The sequence below is a fragment of the Citrus sinensis genome, chromosome 1 (genome assembly GCF_022201045.2).
Source record: "Citrus sinensis cultivar Valencia sweet orange chromosome 1, DVS_A1.0, whole genome shotgun sequence".
Classification (NCBI taxonomy): Eukaryota; Viridiplantae; Streptophyta; class Magnoliopsida; order Sapindales; family Rutaceae; genus Citrus; species Citrus sinensis.
In genome coordinates, this window is record NC_068556.1 from 8,225,961 (window position 1) to 8,240,481 (window position 14,521).

Genomic DNA, 14,521 nt, shown 5'->3' on the forward strand with positions numbered 1-14,521 from the left:
AAGGCAGTTGTAGAATAATTAATAAAAGAGAGATTGTCATATTCTCCCTACTGAAATCAATATAGATCACTTACTTCTTGCTATTTTCATAATAGTCAATAATTCCCTTGGCAACATAATTTAATAGTATTACTGGTGTTGCTTTATTCACATTTATTATAAATTGAATAAATCATATGAATGTAAACTAAAATAAATCATATAAATGTAAATTAAAATAAAAAATTGAAGTACTAAAAATAAAAATATATATTTTGGCGTGAATAAAAAATTAATAATAAGATATTTTTCTTTTATTTTTTATTTTAAAATATTTTCTTATAAAAAATATATATATTTTATATTCCGATGATAAGTTATTAAATGAAGAGTAATGATATAGCTACAAACTCTTGTATAAATTTATTTTGTACAAATTGATGCTGCATTAATTTATTAGTTGAATTAAATATCTCTTGGCCTACATGATTTATTTATATTATTTTATATTTTTATTCAACCAATAAATTAATACCACATCAGTTTGTATAAAATTAGTTTATACAAGAGTTTGTGGTTATATCATCACTCTTATATGAATAACCCATTTACCTTTATTTTTCTTTAAATATTTTTATGCTCAATGAGTTTTTTTATATTATGACAAAAAATAAGGAGAGAAGTGTTAAATATTAATTTTAATAAAAGAGAAATTATTTGCAGAGTAATGAAGGACCCCGCAAAGAAATAAAAATGTGCTTGCTACTTGTAGAAAATTCTTAGTCTCAGACGAGCATTAACTTCTCAGTGCCTTCCTCGGACCGTTGGCTCCCCAATCCCAACTACTATAAATAATATACGTTCAAGAGAACACTAATTTATCATCCATTCATCCTTTCCATCTTCAATTAATGCTCGTTTATTGATATTAATTTCCTCTTACTTCCTTTATTTTTGGCATAACGAAAATGGGATTGGGCTCTAAGATTTTCCTTCTTTTAGGTCTTGTAATCACTATTGTTGTTCTTCTTACTTCTACGAAGGTGGCAGCTGCTAGAAACATGGCTGAGGCTTCCACTGCAACACGAAAAGGTGAGCGTCTTGGTTTCTGCATTAATTTGGGTCATCTTATATATAACATAACAATCAAATTAATTTCTTCCAGCAAAGCCAATTTATAAGTTGTGTTGGTTGTTTTATGGTGGTGACCGATGGCTTACAAAACTGTCGTACTACGTAATATTTATCGTGAATAATATTGAAGAAGTGAATTAATTTAAAAAAAAATTTAAAAAATAAAAATTTTTGGGTAGTATATTTATTTTTTTAATCTTTTAGCTCATTAATTATTATTCAATATAATATATTTTATCTTGTAGTACAATAATTTTTTTATCTTTTATTTTGCCTGTTAAATTATTAAAGAAAGAAATTCCTTTATTATACAAATATATGCCACTTGACATCATTATTCATCATAATGTCAACAATACCGCCTATTATATATATATATATATAGATATAGATATTACATCATTGTATGGTAATTATTATGCATTTTCTTCTTTTTACTTTAAAAATAAGGGATTCGGATAACCATAACTCTAGAACACTTTTACCATCGCCAACAGCCTCAGCAAATGACTTAGAAGAATGAGTAGAAGTAAAACAGGTGGTTTACTAGACGCATCGGCCATGAAAATCAAAGGAAAACTGATTACCCTAGAAATTAATGTCGGAAGAAGACAAGAGTATAAATGAACATAAAGCTCTCGAACTAATATGATTGTTTTTATTTTTTCCCTTAAACTAGGGATATATATTCATTACACCTAGCATCTTATGCTTTATGTTTTCCTTTTAATAGAATTTTCTCTTTGCATTGAGGTTGAATTTTTTTTTCAAAAAAAAAAAAGATATGACATGTTGCTACACATATACGTGCAACTGAGGCAGCTACAGAAGCACCGAAGATGCCCAATAAAGCTCGTACATATAGTGGAATTTTTCCTGGGCCGTGCAGTGCAGCTGGTGGTTGCCCTTGAGTAGAGGTTGCTGCAAAGACTAAATTGATTCACCATACACGTGTGTGTATCCTAATAGAAGGTTCTTAAATTTGTGTTGTAAGAGATTTTATCTTATGCATGCATCATATGAATAATGAATAGATATGTTGTATGAGGTTTAATTAAAGAAGAAAGAACTAGCAAGAAAAAATAAAATAGTTTAAAGTTGATTGGTATAAGAAACAAAGGTTTATGAGTAATGAAGTTTAATAAATAAGTCTTAATTAATAAAATTAGAGTTTTGTGCCCCTTTATATAATAATCTTAAATATCACGAATTTAATAAAATAAGAAAATTCGAAATATTTATTGTAGGAAAATTATCCACCGTCCACCCGTTTTTTTTACCTTTTTTCAAAAATACAAAAAATTTTTTTTGCAGCACTTCACCTAAAGTTAACATTTTTTTCATTGATCTACTCTCGTTATAACACCGTTAGAACTTTGCTGACATTATAATGGTAAAATTATCATTTCACAACGACACAGTGGTTGAAATGTGTAAAACAATATAACTTCAAGAGAGAGTTTAGTTAAAAAAAATTAAGAATTGTGTATTTTTAAAAAAATAAGAAAAAAATAAGTGATCGGTGGATAATTATCTTTTACATTTGAGGGTAAAAAAGTCATTTATACAATATACCGTTAGTTTTCTTAACGATCTCCAAACGAAAGTGGAAAAGTGAAAAGAAATGCAACTTCAAGTGGATTCCAGCAAAAAAAAAAAGAATTATGTAATTTTGAAAAAGTTGAAAGAACGGGTGGACGATGAATAGTTTCTCTTTATTTTATAATAAAATTCTCCTAATCTAAATAAGAAATCGAAATTAAACACCAAATCTGACATCTAAAAAAAAGATAAAAATGGAATTGTTAGCTTATCCATAGAACAATGCAAGCAGTTTTATGTTTGATCCTCTCATTGCAAGCTTTGAAACAATATATTATATGTCCAAAACAGACACCTATAGCTCAAGTTATGCCCCTCAGAAGATGCCCTACTCATCCCACGCAACCATCCTACATCAATCCCCCTCACTTGGAAAAGAACTCATCCTTGAGTTTGGCTTGTAGAATGCCTTATCATCTGGATGATATTCAAACGGATCAACCTCATTGAATGTTAGAGAGATATTCTAGTTTTTTGGCAGCTGGAGCACATAAGCATTGTCATTAATCTTCCTTGCCGCATGAAATGGTTCAAACTTGAGCTTCTCCAATTTATACGAATACCAGGGAAACGACTTGGATGTAGATACGCAATCACTAAATCACCTTGTCGGAATACTTTCTTACATTGATGCTTTTCATGCCAGCCTTGTACTTTACATTGGCAGCCTCTAAATAAGCTCAAACCTCGGCAATCTGCAGAGCTTTTTCTGTCACATTATCCACTGCTCTACTTCCTCCAGTTATTGTTAGCATGATAGTCAAATCATAAACATCGCATGGGGAACAAGTGTAGACAATCTCGAAATGAGTCTTGCCAATAGATCGATTCACCATGCTATTGTAAGTAAACTCAACCTTAGGTAAGGCAACTTCGCAATTATGTTGTTTGTCAATACAAACACATCGCAACATGTTACCCAAAGTGCAATTGATCACCTTCGTTTGTCCATCTGTCTGTAAATAAAAAGCATTACTAGACTGCAATTGTCTACCGAACTTATTCCCGAGATAATGCCAAGACTTGCTGATAAACTTCACATCCCTATCAAAAGTATAGTCTTTGGAACACCATGCAAATGTACCACATCTTAAAAGAACAAATGCACAACTAAAGCAGTATCTTCAGTGTTCTTGCAAGCACTATAACGAGCCATTTTTGAAAATCTATCTACCACAATCAGTATAGAATCTCAACTAGTTTTTGTGTGAGGCAACTGATAACTCTATGAAATGAGAGTTATCATGGCACTTTTAGACTTAATTCAAGATCACTTAGAGAATAATTGACATGTTTTTATTGCATTTTAATTATGTTTTGCATGAACATCCATTTTAGTTTAGGTTTAATAAATTTTGTTTGATTTCGAATAACTATGTGCTTAAAACATATGCATAATTGTAGATAATTGGATGCTCGAATTTCTAGGAAATGATGCTATGCAATGGGCTTGCAATAAGGACAAGAGAACATGGCTGCAAAAGAATTGAAGCAAGTCTGGAATAATGCATATGTTGTAGCCATTACTATAGAAACCATTGTTGTAGCAATCCTAGAGCATTGACAAAAAAGAGTTCGCATGAGGCACTTTACAGATTGCAGTTTTCAATTCTGGAAAATGCGAGTCCTAGACTTCCATTTACTCTAATTTTCAATTATAAAAGAACCACACACGCTAAGGAAAAAAGAGAGAGCCATCAACCAAGAGTGAAAACCGAAAAGAAATAAAGGAAAAACTAAATTCAAGAGTAAGAATCAAGGTTGTCCCAGTGGAATATTTGCAGGAATCAATTGGAATTCAATCTTTCTTATTCTTTTCTTGCTTTCTTGTTGATTATTTGTTCATGGAGATGTATTTGATGGCTGAAACTTTGTTGTTTATTTCTCTTTCGCATACTATGAACTAAATTTACTTGTGGTTGAGTGATAAACAATCTTAATGGTTTGTTGACTAATTATATGTGTTGCTGCATGTTTGCTTTAATATTTTGTTTTTATAGTACTTATTTACATTTATTATTTCATCTGACCACCCATTTAATGATACAAGCTAAGAAAGAGCCACAAAAGAGTCTATTTTAGTGGAACATATTAGAACAATACTTGGTTTTTAGATTAAGTTTCCTGAGTTGAGTTTAACTTGATTTCAAAAGGGTCATGCTTAATTTAAAATGAGTGATGAACTAGATATAGGGATTCACCTTTTAGGGTAAATAGAATCTAAACGTGTAATGTTATATCTTATGTTGGCATAACAATTGGTCACTGTTAGGTTGCATAAAAATATAAGACATCCAACATGCGATAACTAAGGATACATAAGGATCCTGCCCAATGTTGTAGCAGATACTGTAGCAACCGAGCATAAAATTAGAAGAAATAGTCAAAGCCATTAATGGAGTGTAATCACTCATTCAACTACTTCATTCCTATTGATTTTATCTTTGTGTGTGAAGTGAAAGTTTGCTTTCTACATATCTCATTATTGTATAGTTTATTAGTTTAATTATTCACTCTATTTTCAATTAAGGCAAAACTGCACTGTCGAGATTGTTGTAGCAATTCTGATAACATCAATCTCTGTGGAGACGATCTTGAATACTCATAATTATATTACTTGTTATGTACACTTGCACATTAACATCAATGGCATTGGAAATTATAGCAACAAATTTTTGGGGTCGTTGCCGATAGGGGTGGGCGCGGTTCGGTTCGGTTCGGTTTTTTACTATATTTTTCATAATCGTTCGATTACGATTATTTTAAAATTATAATCGCGATTAATCAAATTACTGAAATAATCAAATACTCGATTAATTGAAATAATTCGATTCGGTTCGGTTCGATTATTTCAATTATGGGCCTATTTTGGGCTTTTTTAAATTTAAAACTTTAAATTAATAAATCTACAACAATTATCATGTAATTCATATGAGCAGGATAATCATGCAGGCAAAGCAATCTAACGGGAGCAAAAATAATTATTAGTTAGTTGTTTTTATTTATGGGACCAACTGTCAGCATTTTTTTTTGTTTGTTCATGGGACAAATTCAAAGGTTGCTTAAGTTACAACCTTTGTAATTTATTGCAAAATATGCAAAAACTAATAACATGACAGTGGCAAAGGTAAAAATGAAATTGTGCAGTATATTCCCAGTATTCAATTCCTATACTGCACTAATCTTATCTTTAACCATCCATGGTGTTAAGTATCGGCAACCAGTCAACCACTTTCAGTGGTGAGTTATTTTTGAGAACTTCTAAAAATCAGGGACCATTTAGGTTACTATCAGCACCACTCTTCAGTCTTTTTCACTCTTGGTTGATTCTTTTAGAGTCCGAGAAAGAACCCACCCCATATGGTAGAATCCCAAAAATCAGGACATGTATTAGATACTCTTTGGGTCTGGGAACCAAAACACACTGATTTCCCGTCTTTATCACAAGTCCAACAACGTTAAACTCTGTTTCAAGTTTTACTGTTTTTACTCTCGGCATGAGCACATCATCATGTGAAAGCATTAAAATCCAACCATTAAAATCCAAGTAATAGCAAACTCACAAGTTGTAGCTTCGTGGAGATCACTCGGCGACGAGCAGTAGCAGCAGGCTGCAGCAGCAGCGACGAGCAGCTGCAGCAACAGGAACGTGTTAACATATATGTTTCCATAATATTGATTTTGATGATAACAAACAAGATTAAGAATGATTAATCTTTTAAGCCCAAATTATTTAATATTCTTTTTAAATAAATCATTATTTTTACATTATAAAGGTTTTATATTTAATGGAAAAATGATTTTATGAAATTGATTGTTTTTATTCTTTTTAAATAAATCATTATTTTCACATTATAAATGTTTCATATTTAATGGAAAAATGATTTTATGAAATTGGTTATTTTTCAAAGTTTATGGTTTAATTGAAAGCATTTTGAAAACTTTGAAATAAACAAGTATTGCTTGAAATTTTGGTGGACTTATTTGAAAAGTGTCATAGCATTTTGGGCTATAACATAATTTCAGAAAGTTTTGAGATTAACAAAGCATTACTTAGAAATTCTGAAATTGGACATATTTGCAATGTTTCATAACGTTTTGGGCTATAGTACAGTTTTGTAAAGTTTTAGGGTCAAACTATAATTTCAGAAAATAGTGCACTGTGCAAGTTACTGTAGCAATCACTGTAGCAAACGGCTAACCGTTTATTTAAAAACAGCTAACCGATAATTTCCAGAAAGCATGTTCTGCAAAGTATTGTTAAAATGATGATTCTGGAAACTAACGGTGAACCGTTTACTGAAAACGGTTAACCGATTATTTCCAGATTGCTAACCTTGAACCGTTTAGTAAGAACGGTTAAACCAAATTTGTTTTGCAGGTCTCTGGAAATTAACGGCGAAAGGGTAAGCCTAAACGGCAAACCGTTTATTTGAATTCTGGTCCAACGGTAACTTTGAATAAGCGAAACGGTTAACCGTTTATCGTTAACGGCGAACCGTTTTCTGTCCGACAGTTTGTAACGGCTAGATTTTTAGCTCTAACTATAAATAAGCTCATCCAAATTCAAACAAGATTCATCACAACACAACTATTGAGCTTATATTTGAGAATACAATCTTCATAGAGCTTTAAACACATTCTCTCTTCATCTATTCACACATTGGGCATTGATTTGTAATCTTAAATATTGTGTGAGAGAAAAACAATTTGTAATCTTTTACTTTGAGTGATTGTAAGTGTTGGGATACACTTGGGTTAAGAGATTGGGGATAATCTCTTGTTGTAAAGGTCCATTGACACCTTGGAAGTCAATTGTAAGCGTTTGAAGCCTTGGGAGGCTAGCTTAGTGAAATCCTCAAGCCTGGTGAGCTTGGAGGCGTGGACGTAGGCGGTGATTGCCGAACCACGTAAAAATCATTGTGTTTGTTTTTCTCTTCCCCTACTCTTTTAATATTGTGCATGATTGAATTTATTGTTTTCGAATTGATTAAGGCAATAGATTAAATTGTTGAGCGAATTGTACTGCATAATTTTTACAATCCCAATTCACCCCCCCTCTTGGGTTGCATACTTGTATTTCAGAACGAGCAGGGGCAGCGACGAGCGTGAGCAGCGGCAGCAGCAGTGACGAGTTCAGGGGCTGAAGGTCACAAGTTCAGTGGCTGAAGTGAAGATCAGTTTACTCACTTTAGGTTTAGTTTAGGGATTCCGAATTATTATTCGGTTTATTTGATAATCGGTTCAGTTTTTCGATTTTTTTTTTAAACCGAAAACCGAACCGATTGGTTTTACTATTTTCTCTATATCACTAATTCGGTTTTTTGGGTGTAAAAAAACCGTAAAAAACCCGAACCGAACCGAACGGTTCGGTTCGATTTTTGATTAATCAACTTTTTTTGCCCACCCCTAGTTGCCGAGGATTAATTGTTTATTATGATTTGTGAAAATTAATCTTAATGGTGTTAACTTTGATTTTATTTTAATTTTCTTATTTTGTTGACAAGAAACTCTTGCATGCGCAAATACAAACCTGTTGAGTTTTAATTTGATCCAAAAATTGAAAGAACCACAAAGAGATTAAGAAGAGAGCACAAAAATTCAAAAACTGATGCAGCAATGGATGACTTACAAGATATGGAAAACTTGAACCGTCTTGGAGAAATACAACCAGTCAATGGTCAAAAAGGTCAAAATAGACAAAATAATCAGGGACAATCAGGAAACAACAACATCTTATACACTGCAGATGATAGAGATAGGGCTATTAGAGACTATGTCGTGTTAACCCCTCAAGTTATGTATCCTGGAATAGTTAGACCTCAAGTTGAAGCAACCAATTTTGAACTCAAACTAGTGATATTTCAGATGTTGCAAACAGTGGGGTAATTCAATGGATTGCCATAAAAAGACCTTCACCTTCACCTTAAATTATTCTTGGAGGTGAGTGATGCTTTTAAAATTGCTACAGCATCACAGGATCCATTAAGACTCAGATTTTTTCCATATTCTTTGAGAGATCGAGCATGGGCATGGTTGAACTCTTTACCACCAGATTCCATCATCACATGGAATGATTTGGCTAATAAAAGTTTTGATGAAATATTTCCCACCAACCAAGAATGCCAAGTTGAGAAATGAGATCATATCTTTTCATCAACTTGCAGATGAACACTTGTATGATGCATGAGAAAGATTTAAAGAGATACTAAGAAGATGTCCTCATCATGGTATACCTTGCTGCATACAAATAAAAAATTTCTACGATGGATTGAACTCAAGCACTAGATTGATGGTGGATGCTTCCGTAAATGGAGCTTTATTGTCTAAGTCTTAGAATGAGGCTTATGAGATTTTAGAGAAAATTGCTAACAACAATTACCAGTGGCCATCAACTGGACAAGTTGTAACAAGAGGAGCAGTAAGAGTACATAATGTAGATGCATTTACAGTATTATCAGCCCAAATAACTTCACTGACGAATATGGTAAAGGTTATGACCATTTCTCCAGCAGTTGTCAACCAAGTTGTCGAGGTATCTTATGTTTATTGTGGAGAGGGATACTCATTTGAAAATTGCACAGGGAATCCTGTTTCAGTCAATTATGTGGGCAACTTTAATAGACAAAACCAGAACAATCCATATTCAAATACTTACAACCTTGGATGGAGGCAGAACCCAAACTTTTCATGAAGCAACCAGAATCAGCCTGCTGCAGCACTAGTGGCTAGAAGAAACAGGCACAACCACCAAGATTTCACTAAACAAATCAAGGGCAAATGAACACAAACAATTATCAACTTAGTTCACTTGAAGTTTTGCTTAAGGAATACATCGTGAAAAATGAAGCAGTTGTCCAAAGCCAAGCTGTAACCTTAAAGAATCTAGAAAATCATATTGAACAACTTGCTACAGCATTGAGTAACAGACCTCAGGACAGTTTACCCAACAACACAGAAGATCTAAGGAGATAAAGAAAAGAACATTGTAAGGTAATTAACTTACGATTTGGAAAAGATATTGATATATCTGTTGGTGTGCCAAAGAGAAAAATAAAACTTATTTCAACCCAAGACGAAACTCAAGTTGAAAAAGAACTACAACAACCCAATTTCCAATAAACTGGTGAAAGTAGTCAAGCTACAGAAACTTCAAAAAGAAATGATTCAGTTCCTATTGAAGAAGAAGTTGCAACACCAGCAACAATAAATCAGAACAGATTAAAAGAAAACCAAAATGCACCATCTGCTGCAGTACGGCAATTTAGATACCCACCACCTTTCTAACAAAGATTTTAAAAGCAGAAACAAGACAAGCAATTCAGCTAATTCTTGGAAGTACTAAAACAATTGCATATCAACATTTCTTTTGTGGAAGCATTGGAACAAATGCCCAATTACGTGAAGTTTTTAAAGGATATTTTGGTAAAAAAGAAAAGGCTTGGAGAATTTGAAATTGTTTGCTCTAATACAAAAATGCAGGCATATGCTTCAAAATAAACGATCAGGGAGTTTTACAATTCCATGCTCTAGTGGAACTAGGTATAATAGTAGAGTACTTTGTGATTTGGGGGCCAGCATAAATCTCATGCCCTTATCTGTGTTCAAGCAATTGGGAGTGGGCGAATGCAGACTAACAACAATGACTTTATAGCTGGCTGACAGATCTCATGCATACCCTGAGGGAAAGATCGAAGATGTATTAGCAAAGGTGGATAAATTTATTTTTCCAATGGATTTCATTGTATTGGATTTTGAAGCAGACAAAGAGGTACCAATTATTCTTGATAGACCTTTCTTAGTCACAGAAAAAACTCTAATTGATGTACAAAAATGAGAATTAACTATAAGAGTGAATGACCAACAAGTCACAATCAATGTATTGGATGCTATGAAGAATCCCAATGAGATTGAAGATTGTAATTTCATTAATGTTGTGGACATTGCTGTGACAAAAAGGTTAAACAATTAGTGCAGCAAAGAAGATATCAAAGCTGCTACCTTTGAAAAGCTTGAAGAAGAGGATGTTGCAACAACACACATAGCATGGATAGAAGAAAAGCAACCAGTGAGACATGATAGACCTTTTGAATCTCTAGACCTCTCAAACAAAGAAGTAAACAATTTGTTCCATCTGTTGAATCATCCCCTATTTTAGAGTTGAAACTTTTACCTTCACATCTAAAATATGTTTATCTTGGCAAAAATAACATACTCCATGTAATCATTTCATCTTCTTTAAATGTAGATCAAGAGAAGAGTGATTAGTATTAAAAATTGTTTAATTATCAAGCGATATTATGTTATTTTATGCTTATGTTATAATTTATATTTGTGTTTATGTAATATATTAGGAATTATTAATTATGTTTTAAATATATTTAATTTTGTGTATTTTTATGTGTTTATTAGGAAAAATATTAATTTCACGTAATTCGAGGCTCCAAACAGATAAACGGAGGTCAAATTTGGATTCTGGAGGTCCAAAAATCTTAAGATCAGTCAAGATCGGCTTAAAATTTGGCTTGTGTAAAACAAAGTTGACTTTTCCTATTGACCGAGCACTGATTGGATGATGAAATGAGCTTACAATAGATATGAGTGTATGGGATAGCTGGCAATTTTGACTAAATCTCAACTGTTCATTATTCAATGGCCATGATTGTGCCACGTGGTAATGGTTGGTGAAGCAAGTTGTAGGATCCGAAACTTTGTATTTGGGTCGACCCGATCCACCCATCAACCCGCCAAATCTCAATCGTTCTTTGGGCAAATCGAACGAGTCAAACGATGCCATGTGTGATGTTGACTTTTGAAGTTTGACCAGCCATTGGATCTTGATCTAAAGGTTGTGAGGAGCACATGCATGAAGCTTATAATGGACCGCAAAGCACTAGATTATGAATTTATTTTTCTATAAATAGAGCCTCATTTTTATGTTTTTAATAATCTCTCTACAACTCTCTTCTTCTCAAATTCTCTCCATCTCCTTGTAATCTTGATTTTTAGGTGTGTTTTTAATATTTTGTATAATTATTTTTATAAATAAAATTAGTTTTATTTCTAATTTTAGTTGTTTTATTACTTTTAATTATAAGTAATTCAATTTTACTACTTCTTTTTATTTTAATTATGCTTAACTAAATAATATTAGTTAGGGGAAGGTGAAACTCTTAGGAAATAAATATGATTTAAGCAAATTCTATTTTTAATTTTATAAATTAAATTATTTTCTATTTAATTTTATACATATTTTATATTTTGAAATTTTGATTTATTGTAGACAAACAAATGAATTTGGCACAATAAATTCTTAATATCTTAATATAAGGTATGATAAAATGGTATTTTGACTTATTATAGACAAATTAAATTTTGGCATAATAAATACTTAATCCATAATAAAATTAAAGGGAAAATAATAATAATTTATATAATTAATCTTTTGGGCAAAAAATCTAAAAAAAAGGCAAAAAGAATTTATTAAGTTTTATTTACTTTTAAGAGTGGATCCATAACCCTAACTAGTTCAATTTCATAGTTTCATTTAAATTAAGTTGTTTATATTTAAGTTTTAATTTCAATTTTTAGTTAAAATAAAATAAACAAATTAAATTTTTTCTCTGTGGATCGACCTCGGATTCACCGAATTTTAATACAACAAGACACTCTTATATTTAGGAGTTAAAAATTACTTTTAAGTTGTGTCAAGTTTTTGGCGCCGTTGCCGGGGAAAAATTTTTATTTTGCTTTATTTTTCCGTTTTTGATTTTTCTCTATGTAAATGTTCTTTTTGCCCCCTTTTCTTTTTCTTGAATTCTCTTTTGTCCCTGTATCTTTCATAATTCTCGTTTCACCCCAACAATTCTCGTTTCTAGCCCAATCTTCTAGTAATTATATTATGACCCCAACCTCTTTCAGTTATTTCACTTTCATCCCAAATTGCTCAATTCTAGACTTCTAAAAATTACAGTGTGGCCATAAAATTAAAAATAATTTGCAATCGAATCCCTAGACGAAATTCCTCAAAATAATCGAGACTTGGACTTACATCTTGGAAATACTTTGGACATATTTGGACTTATTTTGGACTTAATTTGGACCAAACTAACTTTAACTACTAACACTAATTACTAACTCTTAACTTACTAATTGCTAACTCCTAATTTATATTTTTTTAATTTCAATTATTTAATTTTCTGCATTTATTTTATTTCGTATTTATTTATTTATTTTTGCTTTATTGGTGGGTTCAACCACCAAACTAACTACTAACTCTTAATTTTTATTTTCAGTATTTATTTAATTTTGTATTTTTTTGCTTTATTTTTTTTAATTGGTGGGTTCAACCACCATTTTTTTTATTTTGCATTTATTTATTTATTTATTTTTACTTTATTGGTGGGCTCAACCACCATTTTTTTCTTTTTCTTTCTTTTGCATTTATTTTATACTTAATTTATTGTTAATTGGTGGGTTCAACCACCAAAATTGTTATTTAATTTTCTTTTGTACACTTATATTATTTGCATATTTAATTTTTTTATTTTGTTATTAATTTATGTAAATATTATCTTTATAACATAACCATTGCATGAGACGTTGGTCTCGATCTTCAAGTGGTAAGTTAATTCGTAGATCTCAATCTCCACCACCAATCATGGATGAGAATCAAGGTGAAAACGATTTGGGCGAACTTAATCCTCAAATTGATCAGGGAAACAACCAATCTCAACATGGGCATGATCAGAATCAACCAAGAACTCTGAGAGACTACATGAATCCAACCAGAACCGGAGCACCGTCGTGTATAGTATTTCCTCCAGAAGCATCTCGATTCAACTTTAAACTAGGTATTATCCAACTTTTACCAACATTTCATGGTTTAGAATCGGAGAATCCATACTTGCATCTAAGAGATTTTGAGGAAGTTTGTAATACATACACGGACCAAAATTGTAGCATGAACATAATTAGATTAAAGCTTTTTCCTTTTTCATTAAAAGATAAAGCTAAAACTTGGTTACAAAACCTTAGATCTGGATCAATAAGAACTTGGAATAACATGCAAGAACAATTTTTAAAAAAATTCTTTCCACCTCATAGAACAAATTCTTTTAAAAGGCAAATCACTTCTTTCACTCAAAAAAATAGAGAAACATTATACCAATGTTGGGATAGGTTTAAAGAGTTGCTTAACATATGCCCACATCATGGTTTTGAAACTTGGCGATTGGTCACTTACTTTTACGAGGGCTTAATACCCCAAAGTAGACAGGTTGTTGAAATGATGTGTAATGGTGAATTTAGGGATAAAAATCCTGAGGATGCACTAGACTACCTTGACCAATTAGCTAAAAATGCACAACATTGGGATACTGTTGGAACTTTTGAATTGACAAATAAGCAACAATCATCTCCATCTAGTGGAGGAATCCATAACCTTAGGGAAGATCATGATTTACAAGTAAAATTTGTATCCATAGTTAGGAAAGTTGAAGCTTTGGAGCATAAAAAGAGTGATCAAGTAAAATCTGTTGAAGAAATTGCATGTAACATATGTAGTTCGAATGATCATTTCACTCAAGAGTGTCCCACTTTGCCTGCACTTAAAGAATGTCTAAATGATCAAGTTAATGTCATTAACACTTTCAATAAACCAAACCCATATTCACAGACTTATAATCCTGCTTGGAGAAATCATCTGAATTTCAGTTGGAGGAATAATAACAATGCACAATCTTCACAAGCACCACCTCCACAAAATTTTCAAAATCCTCAGCCTTATGCACCATATGTTCCACCA

The 14,521-nt window shown here is 32.0% G+C and overlaps 1 long non-coding RNA gene and 2 other non-coding genes across 4 annotated transcripts; 1 reads left to right on the forward strand and 2 right to left on the reverse strand.

Annotated features, from left to right (window-relative positions):
- Positions 1-725: 725 nt before the first annotated feature.
- LOC102626688 (uncharacterized) lies at positions 726-2,278 on the forward strand. Of its 2 annotated transcripts, none has more exons than XR_001507891.3 (2): positions 726-1,071; positions 1,896-2,278. It is a non-coding gene; the product is annotated as an uncharacterized LOC102626688 (long non-coding RNA). The 2 variants fall into 2 exon arrangements; XR_008054976.1 differs by having other exon boundaries at positions 1,936-2,245.
- Positions 2,279-8,842: 6,564 nt separating this feature from the next.
- Positions 8,843-8,949, reverse strand: LOC112498033 (small nucleolar RNA R71). Its single transcript, XR_003065118.1, has one exon. It is a non-coding gene; the product is annotated as a small nucleolar RNA R71 (small nucleolar RNA).
- Positions 8,950-13,826: 4,877 nt separating this feature from the next.
- LOC112496653 (small nucleolar RNA R71) lies at positions 13,827-13,935 on the reverse strand. Its single transcript, XR_008056740.1, has one exon. It is a non-coding gene; the product is annotated as a small nucleolar RNA R71 (small nucleolar RNA).
- Between the last annotated feature and the right edge of the window lie 586 nt (positions 13,936-14,521).